Genomic DNA, 16,551 nt, shown 5'->3' on the forward strand with positions numbered 1-16,551 from the left:
CGCAGGGCAAACCACAACCTATCATTTTGTGCCTCTCAACAGACAGCAAGAACAAATTGCCAACTTGAGAGCTGCAGTTCATCATTATGAGATCTCTGAGCTAAGACCTTTTATCTTTGATGCAGAAGTATCTCTGATAAACCATTATTCCTTCCCACCCTTGCATTTAGAGAGTTCACATCGTATAAATTCATCCCGTTCTATTACAGTTCCCCTGAATATTTTTTCAAAGTTGTTATGATGCTGCCTACCTAAGTCAGGTTAGATGGCTATACAGCAGTCTGCAGCAGTGGGGAAAATCACCCTTTTAAAGCCAGAAGTGACCTGAGAAGAACAGCTTACTTTTGGCTGAAGTCACTGCCTAATTTGGGACATCACATAATCATAATTTTTCAGAAGGCAGAAAAAAATATCCTATCAACACAGACCAGAAAACCACATTATTTTCTCACTTGCAAGCAAGAACTTTGAAAGCCACTTAACAAAAGAACAGAAATTATCATCATCATGGCTCAGATACTGTCACATGGGACTTGCTGTCACTCAAGTCAGAGCAAAATTTTAGAAGGCATTACAATGGCTGAAAGAGTGTTCCAGTCCCAAACAGCATCCACACAGCCTCCTCAAGAAATAGACAGGTACTCCTGGACACCAAAAACATATCTTCAGTCCTCCATAGAAAACTCAACACAGTTGCAGCCCTGGCGTGTCAGGGTTTTTTGCCTTACGCCACCAGGTCTTAGTCCTTTACAGCTGACCTGTGCCTTCAGAATGCACTGGTGGACACGAAACCTCTCTCCTATCTGGCAGTTGCCACCATCTCTCCCATTTCTCTCCCTCTCACTCACTTCCTATTGACTTTCTCATGTCTTACATTGCAGCTTTTTCCTATTTCCTTTTGCTCTGCGCTCATTATAGCTTCCCTCCTTCAATTCTCTTATTTTCCCCTTTTTCCAACACTTTTCTGGTAGCTTTGATCTCAGTCCCTACTGATCAGAATATCCTTTTGCATCTGGGCACAACAAAAGCATGCAATGGTGCCTCTGTGCCACAGGAGTACTGAGAGGAGACGCCTTGTCTGATGTGCTGCCAATAAGCTACACTAACAGCCACTATCATAACAGGGTAAAAAGACTTTCAAGCAGCCATCAGATACTTTAGGTAAGCCTGCAGGTTGAAGCTTGTACGTTTATGGGAGTGGTGGACTTACCTGTCTCAGATCAGTCTAGTGCTTCATTAAATAGATGGGTCTTTTCCTCCAGACTTGGAAATGCTTACTTAGGTCAGTTCAGGTCCCACCTAAACTTTCCAACCCCCTTCCAGCACTACAGCTCATGCAGGACTCCATAAAAGAGTACCTAACGCTTCATAGGTTACTGGTTCATTTTGGGAAGTCACCCAAGCTCTGGGTAAAATGATTGCCCATGATACCACGAACCAGGATTCAGTCTGCAAATAAATTCAACATCAGCTTCTCACATAAACAAGAATAGTTGTGCTGCTACTCACAGTTTCAAGGAGAAAGAGCACTTGGATAAAATTAAGATTTCCACCAATATCTCTGAAGACTTCCAATACGTATTTCAAGAGCTCAGGAACAGATAGAAACCAGTTTGAGTCTTGTCCTTGCATACACATTTCTTGGGCCAACTGAGAGCAACCAAGAACTCTCGTAACCTCAGGATTCTCCCTTAGGTTTCTAGCATCAACACTGCAACTTCTTTATAAGCCACCGAAAGAGGTCCTTTTGCTCAATTTACACAGCTCAGTCCATCTTTTACATAGCCCTGTTCCCTGATCATAAAAGGTTTAGTTTTTCTGAACCCTTAAAGGAACTGAGACCCAAGTGCCACTTCCAGGCCAGCAAACACTCTTAGCACGTCAGTCCTGCAAGGGACACTGCCTATCTTCAGCAGGACATTTGACAGTATCCAAGTAACCAATATGACAATGATCCAGACAGATTACAACCAAATTGTTTCAAGTACAGGAACTCATGTGCTATGCCTTAGGATCTTTTCCACCTCAAGTATTCAGCCTCAGGAAGGACACCATTCATTTGCTTTTCCAGTGCCAGAGCAATTTAATGAAGTACCTTACCAACTGACATCAGAGCCCAGAAGTTTCAGTGTTGCCAAAACAAAGCTCAAAATAGCCACATAGATAATATTTAAGCATTTGCCAACAAACGTAAACAGCAATGTTTCTTATTTACCATCAGACTTCACTAAATGGCACAACTATGCAAGAAAGAGTTCCTGTCCATTGGTCTTGGAAGTCAAACAGACACAATACTGAAAATTCTCAAGGAAAGGATGCAGAGTAATAACAAAACATAATGATGTTTAGTAGACAATTTGTGAATGTCACAGTCTGAACATTGTTTTGTTTTTGCTATTTATACTTATGCTTACATTTTAAACATAAGGATACTGTTTTTTCCTGTCATTTTTAATATATTTATTTTTAAATGTTTTCTTTTAAAAGAAAAATGAGTAAACCTTGTTTCTTCCTGTCTTTTTCTAAGTGTGCTGTTGCTATTTTGTTTGTATCCTGCCTTGTATTTTATCCCTTGTACATTCTTAATTAAACACTGCACATTTTACATCCCTTTTCATTTTACTAATTACTTTGCTACTGCTTCCCCTGTCCTTATTTTGAGCCCTCTCTTCCGATGTTAAGACATTGTCTACATCCAGACTCCTGACCCTTAGTTTAATCAAGCTGAGACATGAACTAACACTTCTATTCTTTAAACCTAATAATTATCCAGAACAGGGCCAGAGAACAGAACATAGCATCACCTACCAGAAAGCAGACATTCAAGGCTATTTTCTCTTAGTGCTATTGACATCTCTTACACAAGGTAAGTCTCCTACTGCTAATTTTGAGAGGAAAGGAAGAGGTATTTTATGAGACACCTGGAGGATAAAGCCTTGAAAGCAACAGCCTAAGCTTATCTTTCAAGCAGCACAGCCAGCATACTTCCTCGGTGACCCAGAAAGACCACCTAGAGGTTTAAGTGGAGAATTCAGTCTCCAGGCCAAGGCAAACACTGCTCCTCTTTGAGACACTTTGCATAACTACAAGCTGTAACACTGGGCTGGCCAGGGTGGGGGTTGATGTTTGTAACCGTGAGAGGCAAACGATGCTACTCAGAACACTGTGGAAAAAAAATGCGGAAAAAAACCAGTTAATGTCAAAAATCCTGTTGATGACAGATACTCCAAAGTTCTTTGGGAAAGCAGGGAAACAGAAGCAGGCACTGAAGCTACTCACTGAACAGGATTCACACAAAATGCTTAAGGCACAAATTCACTAGGAGACCCCACTTCTTGAAATAATCAAAAGATCTTGGGATACAGTCATGAAATAAGCAAAACAACTGGTACAGCTATCTGCACCGCTTTCCCCAGGCAAATACATGAAAATGCTCTATACTACCTTCAGATGGACTGTCAAATAATCTTCAATGCCTAAATCACTACTTTTACAATATGATACAGAACAGTTCTGAGAGTAAACAGAAGACTACTTTGATTTCCAGTAGGAAGACTGTGGTCAATGCTGCCACCCTCAAGGACCAAAAACCTCTTCTCCTATATGGGTCATGCTCATCAATACAGAAGTCAATTTTTTATAAAGATTGGTCCCAGCAGATTACAAATTAACACACACAAAGCTCACCAGTGACCTCAGCAACTTCAGCTCCAAGGGCAAGATACACGTTTCTTCTCAGGCATCTCTAAATAGGACAGCAGCAGGCATTAACAAAACAGAACAGTGATCTTGAAATACTCCAATGTGCAAACAATTGTCCACAGGAAGAACGGGGAGGGGCACAACACAGAGAAGGGCAACCCATACATGACAGTCATTAGTTGTGTCAACGCGCTACCAGCACTCAAACCCTACCGTGATAAGACAGTCTAAGAGTTCTCTGTAGAACGGACTGTATGAGGCTGGGAAAGTCAAAGAGGTCCCTCCATCTTGCAGGAGGGTTTTTACGTTTCACATTTACCTAGGCCCCTATGGATATCACTTTGACAGGAATGGTATCTGAAGAGCTCAGATTATCACCAGGCCATTTCTCCAGACTTTTCATGCAATCCCTCATACTCTCTAGGCTTTCCATAATTAGCTCTGGTGAGTATTTTTTGCTGCTGAATGTATCACGCCCTGATTCCCGTAGATCTGGACAAGATTTTTGGAAGTCTAAAACTGAAGTAGCCTACATCCCAGTACCGTTCCTAATCTATCCATTTGAAACACTAATAAATGCCATAATAGGAGTTATGTGCACAGGGAGAATTATACAATTGGGCTAACAGATGAAATATCATTCCTGCCTCCACCCAAATAATCATGACGCCCACAGCTCTATTCAAAACTAGAAAATCAAGCTCACCTCGACTTCTGTCTCCAGTAAAAACCCTAATAAACCATGCAGCATGAACTGGTAGCATTTGCTTCCTAGCCAATAGTAAACATCACAGACAGTACTCTCTTCTGACAGCTTCCATAAAAGCAAAATAAAAAGTGACTTATGCAGAGGCTATGTCAACTACTAATTTGCAAACATAGTGAAGGTACAACGATGGAAAGCACAAGAAGACGTGCCTTGATGACTATTACACTTTTTAGTCCATAGAAACAAGTCATTGTGCTGCTGCCCACTTTCCATAAATATTAGTTTTTACAAACTCTACTAATTAAGTAAATGCACGATAATAACATCTAGCTACTCAGTAACATTAAGGCATGACTTTCTATTAAGTTCTTACCCTGCTGGAAAAAAAACCAACTTCTTCCCACCATACAGTTAAAGAAGTCCCAGTTACTACGGGGACTTACAAACAGCCAAAGACAGGGAAAGTGCATCTAAGCAGATAAGAAACAATTAAGGTCTATTTTAGTACCAAGTTAGGAGCAAATTGATAATTAAAACCTCTCAAGGGTAATTATGTGTAAATTCTACCTCTCCTACTTTCCAATCATAGCAACAGAAACTACAGCACTGTTATAAATAAAACTCATTTGCAAGCAACTGCATAGGAAGAGTCATCAGTTCCTCAACAAGGTACTGCAAAAGTAGCAAGAGCCTCCATTCTTTTACTGTGCTTTAATAAACAGAGAGAAACATAAAGCAAGTTCTGTAGCTATGCAATTGCTCAACTCTGCAGCGTTTGGAATGGTTACAGGAAGAAAAAAAAAACAGTTAACTATGAGACAAAAAAAAAATTTAATCGCATACAAATGTTTCTTCAGTGTCATAACAGGATACAGCAGAGTTCTGACCATCCTTTAGTGGCCAACCAGAGCCTGCAAATGGCCGAATTTCATCCCGGCCCCAGTATGTCCTTGCAAAGAATAAAACCCTTATCTTGCTCAGCCATGTGTCGCCTGCCACAAACAGCAGAACAGAGCAACGCCCAAAGCCAGCCGGCCTGCCCGAGTGCTTCTGGGCCAGAAGAGCTCTGAAGCAAGCGAACGCAGGCACGCTCATATGCAGTCTCGCAGAAGTAACAGGAAAACACCTCCTTTAATGTACCCTACCCAGCCACCCACTACCCAGAGTGAGGTCCCAAAGCTGGCCTTAGACAGTCCCTGCCGTCCAATCTCCCCCTTCCAAAATCCTCACACTGACAGCCCAATACAGCATCCAGCAACAAAAAAACCAACCTAGCACTAGTAACTAGACAGGAATTAGAGGAAGAACAAAACCAGAAATTTTCAGGCTAAAAGGTATGGTAAATCTCACCTAAATCTAGGCATTTTGTCATTCACCTGATCAATTTCAGATACCTACTTTAGGATAAGAAATGGTCCCCTAGATGTGCCTATTTTCTTCCACTAACTATAAAGGCAATCTAGACAAACAGCTCAGATAAAGATGTCTACCTCAAAGACTTATTAAGTTAATCAAGATAAATGCCACCTTAGGAGGCCTCTAAACAAATACAGCATAGCTAAGAGAGGATTAAATTAAGAGGGTGTAAATGTTTACAAACACAAAGTGGCACTGCAATAAGGCTGAAGATGAATTGTTTGATATGGTCCACTGGGCAACAGGATTATGAAAAGAAGCAGCTGACAAAGTAAAAGAACATCCTGAAAGAAAGAAGGGGAAGTAGATGTCACTGCTTAAAGTTCTGACTCTCTCATACCATCAGAAGCCATGCAGGGCACCATGGCTATCCTGGACCACTTTTTGCTTATGTATTTCTAAATCTCAAGTACTCTGTTACAAGATAATCTTTTTTCTGCTAGCACCCTTTACATGTTTCTCCAATTGCTGAGTAGCTGACGGGGAATGGCATGTGTCAAATGCTTCTTCAGTAACAGTCATTACACTCTCAGAAGTCTTAACATCTGTTATGTCTCTTTTTTTAATACCTGGTATTCCCCCATACTCCCAGGCACTCACTTCCCTCCAGTCTTAAGACACTGGAGGAAAAAGACATAAGAAAACGATGTTGTTTCGTGAGCCAGCTGGATAACAGAATCCAACTCAGGGATGAAGCATAACCATTATCGAAATTAACTGGGTTAAGGTTTGGTCCACAGAGAAAATTACCCCAGACACATGAGATATGAACTGGCATGACTGTATTTCAGCATAGTGTCAGATACCAAAATCCATTGAACTTTCTTGGGAAAAAGAAGAAAACACTATAAGGAAAAAAAAAAGAAGGAAAAAAAGGAGGGGGCTTAATGAAAAAAATCATTTATCATACTGGCTACAGAACAGCACTAGAAATGGCCATTCATATATTCCTTCTAATTTACATATACTTCAATGCCATACATGACATCATCAATAGGACCTTAAAAGACATAAAACACGTAAAGGATGGGACAAGTGCAACCTGGACAAGGGAAATGTCAAACAGCTATCAAAACAGATGGTATGATTGCCACCTTAAACTGAAGGGATACAAAAGGAAATATTTGCTGCCTGTAACAGGGATTTAAGCAGCTATACATATGTAAAATGCAAGTATGTAAAGCTAATATGGAGAAAAATGCAGACCCATGCTACCCTATTATATTCATAATACCATTTGGCACAGATGCAAGCTGGCTTTTTCTGTTTTAAGGCAGTTCCCAACTTGATCCCAGCAAGGAGGGTCACCAATAAATACAGAGAGAATTGAATATATCATATGATTTATGCCATCTAGATCTAATGACACTGGAAGCATTGAGTTTATTTATATTGTACCTGCTTTACATTCCAAGCTTAAGAGCCCGATTTAAAGAGGCAATACAGAGGCTTCTTGGGCCTAATGGGAAAGCAAGCTTTACACCAACGTACTGCTAGGACAATAGTGACCGAAAACCACCCCCCTCCAGATCCTGCACAATGCTGTAGATAAAATGGAGCTGCCTTGCTCCAGACGCTAGTAAGCAGATGTCCACGTGATGAGAACACGCACCACCACCACATCCAGCGCTCTGCCGAAAGGTTCAGCCAGGGAATGAATGGGCCACAGTGACCAAATTCCCTTTGCACCCCCAGAGCTGGGGCTCCTCAAGGCCAGAGGTGAAGAGTAGTGGCAAGGCCAGGCCCTGCTTCCCCACATTCCCCCAACCATCACACAACCCCGCTGCCAGAAAGCTCCAACTGCCAGGGTTGTGGAGACAGCTCCTTACCTGACATCATAAGTCTTTTCAACCAGAACCTTAATGGAACACCAAACAGAAACATCCTCTTCACAAGACTGAAAGCAAAAGGAAATGAGACATTTTTTTGTCTACGCTACGTTTTCAGTTTGGCTGTTCCAATTCAATAATGGAAAGTATTTTGTTTTACTAAGAAGCAAATTAAATTCCCTGTCCTCATGCTTCTCCTTCCTATGTATCACTCAACTGCTTCTTGGTATGAAAATCCTGCCGTTCCTTTTGATATCTTGCAACCTATCGTAATACATACGCTCTTAAGTACGTGACAACATTCTCACAAAGTCACTGAAATGCCACCTTCTACTGTCACTGTCTGGTCTGGTACAGATGAAAAGTGTCCTGCAACTCAGAAATATCTCACGCACATGCACCGCAAAAGAGGAAAAAGTTAAGAGTTTTCTTTTTGTCACCTATTCTGCTAGTATAAACATACCACACAACTCATTTCAAAGACTTAGTGCCCTATGAACACCACAGTCATAAACACAGACCATACGCGATTCTGAGCTGTGCTAGTGCCCTTTTGCACTGCTCAGACGCTGTACTGTCTGTTAAGACCTGTGGAGCCATGACAAAGCCTAAGTGTGAGAACTACACTCACTCTCTTTCCTGCCCACACCTGGAGTCTAAAAGGTGATCTCAGGCACCCAAAAGCATAATCCCCCCATCCCAGCCCTGGCTTCTCTTCTGTGCCAGAACTGCTTGTGTTGGTCATGAAAGGCCTAAGCAGCAAGGCCTTTGTCACAGGCATTCACACCTTAACCACCAAATAGGCAAAATAAAGGAGAATATAATAAAATACACAATAAAAAAGAAGTTTTTTCAGCTTACAAGCATCAAAAAGGTATCTTTTACTCTCATTAAAATAAAAAAAAACTGAAGATGCTCATTCCATACTTCTGTCTCAAAAGCACATAAGGTTTCCTACCCAATTTTTTTCTCACAATAGAAAATACATTTTTTCCCCTGCCTCTGAAGCATCCCAGTACAAGGGAGAGAACACCAGACTGCTAATGAAATGCACATGGCAGCACCTGCAGAGAAGCCCAGAGGCCTAAGCAGGTATCTAAAGCAAGGAACATCGCGTAGACACCAGCAGACATTCCTGCTCATCAACTATCCTTCCTGTCCTCACCTGAGGTGACCTCTCTTTGGAAGGCTACAATGCTTGACCTAACACAAAGCAAGTGCATCCTCTACGCGGTTTTTAGGATACAGCTCGAATCTGAACTCAAACTCTTGTCACTTTTCCTGCTTTAATGTCTCACAGAAACAGTTCCTTTTGGTGTTCCTCCCAACACCAACCCGTGCTGGAAGCTGAATTGCAGTCCCTGGTTCTTACAAAGTCAGCCTGGCAGGCTTGAAAGCTGTTGGACTTGAAATACTCCAGTTTCAAAGTTAACCCAGTTGTCTTGACAGTCAGCCACCCTAGGTACATGCTGATTCCCAGAAACTCAGGTTTAATCCCGCTTTTCTGATCCCGTCTGTCACTGAAGTCAGAACACAAAGCACACGAGCTCTGGGAAGAGCCTAGACTTCGGAAATGGAAAAAAAAAAAAAAAGAAGAAATCTCATTTCATACTGACCTGTCCGTGATTGTGGACTGTGTGCCACTCATTGGAGCCTTTGGCAATGAGTCGTATTATCCAATTTACATTTTACAATTACTGCAGGAATATTAACGAGGCTTTGCCCCCCACATGCACTGAGGTTCAGGATCCAGCCTTGCTCCAGAAGAGGCATGCACAGAGGACAAACTCAGTTCAAGGGCAGGGGGGGGGAAGAAAAAAAAAATAATCCAAAACTCTTCTTGCAGTCACCCAGAATATCCAGACCCCTGAAGCGGGGCGTGGGGGATGTTCAAGAAAAACTCCAAGAAAAACAAAACAAACACCAAAACAAGCCGTTCCCCTCGATGCTCCCTCAGCCCCCAGAAAGGGGGGGGAAAAGCAACGCGTGCCGAGAGCGAAAAAAAAAATCTTCCGAGGCGACCGATCCTCACCAGTCCGGCGTTTCAACGCGAAGGGGAACCCCCGCTGGCCGCGCAGGCGGAACGCGGGGCAGGGTGGGAGCGGGGCCCCCCCCGCTCGCGGGGCTCCCCACGCCGCCGGGGACGCTCGCCCACCTTCCCCGGCTCGCTCTCCGCAGGAGGGGGTGCCCGCCGGGCGCGGGGTTCCCCCCCGCCCTCCCTTGCCCTCCACTCCCCGCCGCTCTTTACGGCCTCTCGCCCGCGGGGGGCGGGCGGCGCGCCCCGCCAGCTGCCGGTGTCCGGAGGGCCGCCGCCCAGGGGCCCATGTCCCGCTGCCGGCCCGCCCCGACCCCTCGCCCGCAGAGGGGGGGGTCGGGAAGGGCGGCCGCCTCCTTTAGGCCCGCAGGTCCATGCCCCGCCGCTCCGCTTGTCCCGCTTCGGCCCGAGCTAGAGCGGGGCGCGGCGGCCCGGCCTGCCGGCGAGGCCCCGGGCGGGCCGGCTCCGCTCAGCCGGCGGGTCTCGGCCTCCGCGCAGCCTCGGTCCCGGCCCGGTTACGGGGCAAAGTCCCGCGGCGAGCGCCGCCGCTCCGCTCCTCCCGGCCCGGTTCCGGCCCAGCTGCGCTGTTTGCTGCTGCTGCTGTTGCAGCTCCGAGGCGGGAGCGGCGCTTGCCCGGAGGAGCCTGCGCCGAGCCGAGCCGGGCCGGGCCGGGCCGCCTCCGCACTCGCCCCTCCCCCGCGCTCTGGGGGGGGCTTGTACCTCCGGCCGCCGCACACCCGCCCCCGCCCCTCCTGCCGTCTCCTTCCGCCGCCGCGCCGCCCGCCCGACCCCTCCGCCGGCAGCAGGCCGCCCCTCCTCTCTGCCGGCCGGCCGGCCGCGGCGCACCGTCGCTCCCCGGCCCCCGGGTTTTCTGTGTGGGCGTTCGGGTGCCGGCGGGCTTTCTCCTTTCCCCTTCGGCGCAGGAGGGGGCCGGGGAGGGGTTTCTCCTCACACACCCCCCCAAGCCGGGCCCGGTCCTGCGCCCCCTCCCCTCCACACACACACACACACACACACTCCGCACCGGGCATTCCTCCTCATCCAGCCCCTTCCCTCCGGGCCGAGCCCCGCGGTTTCGGCCGACCCCCCGGGCTGGTCTCCGGCAGGCACAAGTCCGCCCGGCCCCCTCTTTCAAGGCACCGCGGCCTGCCCCGGCTGCGGGGAGCGGGGGAGGCGGGCGCCAGGCCGGGCTCCGCCGCCCTCGCCGGCCCTTGCCGGGACAGCCTCGGCCTTTTCCAGGCCGGCGGGGGGGTGTTTCCTTCTCATCCCATCGCAACTTAGTTGCTCCTCCTTTGGCCTGCCGTATCGCTGCCGAAGAGGTTTCCCTCTCCGTTTCCCATCCCTGCCATCTCCAGCCATCCCGCTCCTCTGTTTCCTCTCTTGCCACAAGCTCTTGGGGGCAGGGAGCGTGCGTGCCTCCCTCTGCACGGTACGCGGGGTGGAAAATAGGACACCGAAGACACTTAACAACAGAAAGAAACAGAAAACTAAAATAGCAAGGTGCCAGGAGCGCTGCGGCTCTGGAGCCTCAGACAGTCACCGGCCGTGCTGTTTACGCCCAGACCTTTCATAGCCCCATATCAAATCGCGTGTTCCCTGCATTTCCGCAACATGTTTCATTGGGCATTTTTCCTCACAGGTGAAGGTCAACAAAAATCCAAGATCAGAACAAGAACTGATCCCTCCCTGCGCATTCCTTGGCCTTCCAGAAACACTGCAGCCAAGGGCCTGTTCGTGCTCCCCTTCTCTTAATGCAAAAAAACTCCCTCCAATACGAAAAGGTGAGCAACAGACTGTATATTACCATACCTACTAAATACAGAATAGTTGGACATTCAAATTTCAACACGCCTGGACTTCCCTCTCCTCGGCCACAGCTCTCAACAGAAACATACCCTTGCTGGTACATTGCTCTAACTCCCTGCCATTTATGCCGTATACAACGGCATAAGCTTGTAGGGAGAAGTGCCTGTCTCAACTGCACATGCATTTAAACAGCAGAGCCTGTTCCTGACAATGCATGAACAGCATGAAGCAAACTGTAACAGATCAGAAGCTGAGTTCTAGCTACGTTACCTAATCCCAAAATCTCGATGTCAACACAAGGGCATAAATAAGATTCCTGCCAGACACTCTTGTTCTCAAAAACCTAGGAATAACATCTATATACTAGAAGTTCAGGAACCTTCCATGCTACTGTGCCTCATGTTGCCAGGATTTAAAGCCTATGAGCACCACAGAAGTGGAATGGAAAGCAGGACAGCTCTGCTGCCAGAGAGGCTGGGCATTAATACTGGTCCTCCCAATACAGAGGAACTTGTGGAACATCAGTCTTTCCTACCAAATGCCAACAGACCAATATAATCTTATTAGCTAATGCCAATCACATAGGACACCATGCTTCTTCCCTCTAATTAACCTTACCTTGATACACTTCTTCAAAGCCGGGACACTGGACTTGGAAAGAATCTAGAAAACAGGTTTCTGGAAGCTCAGGACCAGATACATCATTAAGCATCCAGGACCATACCTCGCTTGAAGCTATATTCAGGACCCGGCCGCTCTACAACATATAGCTTTTTCCTCCTTGGAGCAAAGTGAGCACGAATCAGGAAGCCAGGAGACTGATAGTCTGAAGAATTTGTTGTTTTAAAGAAGTTCAGTGCAAAGGAGGGGAAGCGTGGGATTAAATCATTTTCAGCGTGATACTTGACATATATACGCAGGACATTTATACTTCCTCTTTTGGTTTCCTTTTGAGGAAGACAGAAGTTCGGGGAAAAAAAAAGGGGGGGGAGAATGCAAGACACGCAGCCACAACTGCCTCTCCTTCTGCAGCTGTATGCAATACATTGGTCAGTGGTAATGGAGTGACTGAATACCTCTATATTTATTATACACCTCCTTGTTGCATCTTTTCTGCAATAAACGCCTCCCCGCTTTTAACCTAGGGAACATAAAGTACTGTGCCTTGAGAGAGGAAGGCTCCTGGGAGACCTGTTCCATGGCAGGCCCAGCATTTGCATATTAGGCCTCGATGATTTTTGTTACTTTCATTATATTTTATTGTGCGTAACAACATAATGACAATAACAATTAGCTGGAGGAAATCCTGAAAAAAAAAATAGGAACGAGAAGGGAACTTATCCCCTGCTGCAGTAAACTGATGTAAAATTCAGTGGAGTGACAGTGTTGAACATTTACAAAAAATTTGCTCAGCATTGTCAAAAGAAGCATCACACAAAACTACACCAATGACAAAAAGGAAGCATAAAACCCTTATGCCACACGGTTTATTAGATTAACTCTTGCTCATAATGGGCTGCATTCCCATTTCAATGTTTAATGAAACACTTAGAAAGACAAAACACTAATAAACCAATTCAGAAGTAGACTCTGAACCATAACTGCTTCTCTTTTCTGCAAACGCTGAATTTTTTGGTGGGAGCTGACTGTGTACCTACACTAATATAGATGCCTATTTATGTTACCTCTGCCTGGGCAGTTTTACAGTGTGAAATCCAGGGGGGTGAGGAATCAATAAGCAATTACACTGTGCAGTACCAATTAAAATAGATTTTTTTTTTGGTGGCTCTAAAGCCGTCACTTAGCCTGAATTTACATATAGTACCATCAGACAGACATAGATGCTAGAAGTGGAAACTGCATATTAACTTCACCAGTTCATGTCTCCAGGGCAAACCACCAATGTCTCCAACGGTCTATTTTTTACAGTCCAGACCAGAGCTAAGCAGCTCCAGTAAGGAGGACCCTGAAGCAAAGAAGGTTGACTCCTACGAAGGAAAACTTCTTTTGACTTAAAGGATGGCACAAAAAGGACAGCTCCTCGGAGGTGCCTCATACGGGACTCCTGAAAAGGTAGGCTTATAGAGAAAGGTTTCACTGAGGTTCTTTTTGCAAAGACCCAGTTCTCCAGCCTCGCACCCGAAGCTCACTGAGGAGCCGTTGCCATCTGCTGGCAAAGCCTTGTACGGCACCTCTCCTCCCAAACCCTCCCCGCTGGCAGTTCAACAACGAGGTCCTGCTCACACCCTCGGTCCCCTTATGAAACAAGCATTTCGAAGGGGTGTCAGATAGTGGAGCTCTGGGGTGCTCTGCTTGCTCAACACTGACCACCTAAGGGTTCAGATGCGGAGGTATGAGCGGGGTTTGCACTGCTATGGGCACAGCGTAAACAAAGGTAGGAAATCGGCAAAAGATGGTACTTTTTTTACTCCCTGATGCCAGATTTATCACACTGTGTTGCTTCTGATAGCTGGTATGCTTCAAATTTTAAGCATGAACAAACAGTGAATGTAATAAATTTTTTTTTCAGGAAAATTTCCCTTCACAACATTTCAGGTAGGATCATTAGTCATTAGAGCAACTTACCTGTGAGTGCAATGGCTCTCCTGCAGACCTCAAGTAAAGAATAGATAGCTTTGTAAAATTGTGTGTTCCAAGTCAGACATGATGGGCTATTAGCTGTGTTTTGCTGATCTCCATCATAAAAATTAAATGGATAAAGAGCCTTTTAACTTTTGCTACTTACAAGTAATCAATTTAAAACTAGTGATAGAATGCACCAGTATTTAAACTTAGCATAAATTGCTATGCCACCTGCCGTTCTGGCAAAAAAAAGTCAGCTGCTTTTGGAAGGCAACAGCCAACCTTTACTCCTTGCACAGCTGGAGAGGAAAGGCACAGAGGAAATGATTCCCAAGGCTAACAGAGAAGACAGCTCATTTCCCAAATATGCATATAAATTTGTAACTCCTGAAGAACGGACAGGACCTTGGCCTTGTGTCAGGACTGGGGTAAGCCTGGCTCTGCACTCAAGCTTAGCACAACTTAAACCTTCCTGCCTTCCTGATTCTTTTGTAGTACCCTGCAATTCCATCCAGTCAAACTCACCTAAGCACTAACAGCTGCTGCTTAGTTCAGCACCCTTTGATCCTGGGGAACTGCTCTAGCATGAGATTCTTCTGAGCCAGCTGAGAATGTGTGGGGGATTTCATTATTTGCTGAGATTCTACTTTTGAGGGAGCTGAAGATAGTAATGATACCCTGAATCAAATCCAGACACATGTCTATCTCCTTGCCCATCCACTGCATTTTCCAGCCAGATGCTATGCTGATGCTACCCAGCTTCACTGCGACATGGATGCAACCTGCTTCAGAAACCGATATGACCAATCCAATGGCCACTAACGGACATCTGGATGCAACCCTAATCTGAAAAAAAAACCCCATGAATTTGTGCTGTGCTTCACATTGCTATGCATTTCAAAGCCTTTTACCATCTCTTACCTTAAAATAGGCACATGATTTGCTCCCTACAGACAGGCAGCTTGTTCTGCATGCAGTTCACTGGAAATCCTGGAAATGCATACAGGGCTGGTCTATGCTTTTAAGTCACTTGGACACAAATGCAATACTTTGCTGACTTAGCTGAGACACAGATAGCTTAATCTATCAGACCTTCTACTGTGACAGCTTATTACAGTTCCTAAACCTGGATAATCCACATTGCAGTAAGCATTTTTATAGCACTAAGCTTTCTTTCCATATCAGCATAATTAAAACAGCAACCTTTGTAAGGACAGATGAAGCTGCTGTACATTCTGTCATGAGTTTCCTTCTTGCTCTCTGCTAGAATCAATGTCCTCTGATTGGGGGGGGGGGGGTGGTGTTAAAAAAAAAAAGTTATTTGTTATTAGGGTAAAATCTAAAGAGATGGAGAATAACATTATTTCTCATCGCATTTGAGGATTATCAGTTACACTGAACAGATCTTAACCTTCTGACATGATACATAATTCAAACAACATCATAATAGAAGCATTGCTGAAAACCTGTACGTTGTAACATTTGAGAAGCCACAGAAACCAACACTTTCTCCTTCCCATACAAAATTAACTACCGGCAAACTGTTCTTACTTTGCAAAAGCTTTTCCATACACCTTGATCTCTTCAGTTCCTTCTTAAAGTCATGTTCTAAAGATCCCTTATGTTGCCAACTTATCAGCTGCCAAACTCCCCCTGGAACTTGAGGGAAACAGGACAAAGCCAGCAAAAGCTAACATCTTCTCTTACATGGATTTACTAGACCACATATTGAAGATGACTTGGACAGAGAAATCTGCTGGTATATTGGTATAACCAAAAAAGAGTTGCTCCTTGCCCAGAAATTGCTCATGCAGCACAAAGCTAATGCTGACTGGTTCCCTCTCCATCTCTGAAATTTGATTTCTTTGGAAAAGGCAGCAGACGTTATTTTACTTCCAGCCAAGCTATACAAAGCCTGCAAGTATAAGGAACATACCCACGACTTCCATAAAGCTTAAAACTTTCTCTCATCCTTTTTTCTCCAAGAAACAGACCTGCTGACAGCACTGGTATTAGTCTAATAACAGACTCCAAAGACTTAAAATGCTATGTTTTTACACCAGTGCTTGGACCACTGTTGCAAGGGAATAAAGCCTTGAATATCATAAGATTGCAATTTCTTCAAACACAAATAAGGAGATCAACTAGAAAAAGAGGGTAGAGGACTGAAAGAGGTTAATTTCATAAAGCTTTACTGCAGGGCCAGCAGTAGAGGTAAAAGGCAGGCAGCAGGGAAGGAACAGCTTTAAAAGAAATAATGGGAAGACAAAAAATGAAATTAATTGGGGGTAGGGGGGCAGATTTCACTCTTTATAGTCAAAGCATATTTGCCCATTGACTTAAGGCTAGACTCTGGCATGTTGTTCCTGAAGATGTGAAACTTGGAAGATGCTTGCAGCTGTAAAGCAAAGCTTCAGAATGCTGCTGTACTTTCTTCTCTGCTTCTGGACTAACTCAGAGGTTAAACAAAC

General features: G+C 45.1%; 2 protein-coding genes across 3 annotated transcripts in view; both read right to left on the reverse strand.

The window, feature by feature from the left end:
• ARHGEF12 (Rho guanine nucleotide exchange factor 12) overlaps positions 1-5,272 on the reverse strand; it is a 75,559-nt gene extending 70,287 nt beyond the window's left edge. For both annotated transcript variants that reach the window (XM_075035025.1, XM_075035024.1), the window contains exon 1: positions 5,255-5,272. The gene's annotated coding sequence lies outside the window, so the exon portion shown is untranslated. The remainder of the gene's footprint in view (positions 1-5,254) is intronic.
• Positions 1-16,551, reverse strand: part of LOC142034202 (TLC domain-containing protein 5-like) — a 58,117-nt gene that overhangs the window by 24,298 nt on the left and 17,268 nt on the right. The window lies entirely within an intron of this gene.

Source organism: Buteo buteo, chromosome 9 (genome assembly GCF_964188355.1).
Source record: "Buteo buteo chromosome 9, bButBut1.hap1.1, whole genome shotgun sequence".
Taxonomy (NCBI): domain Eukaryota; kingdom Metazoa; phylum Chordata; class Aves; order Accipitriformes; family Accipitridae; genus Buteo; species Buteo buteo.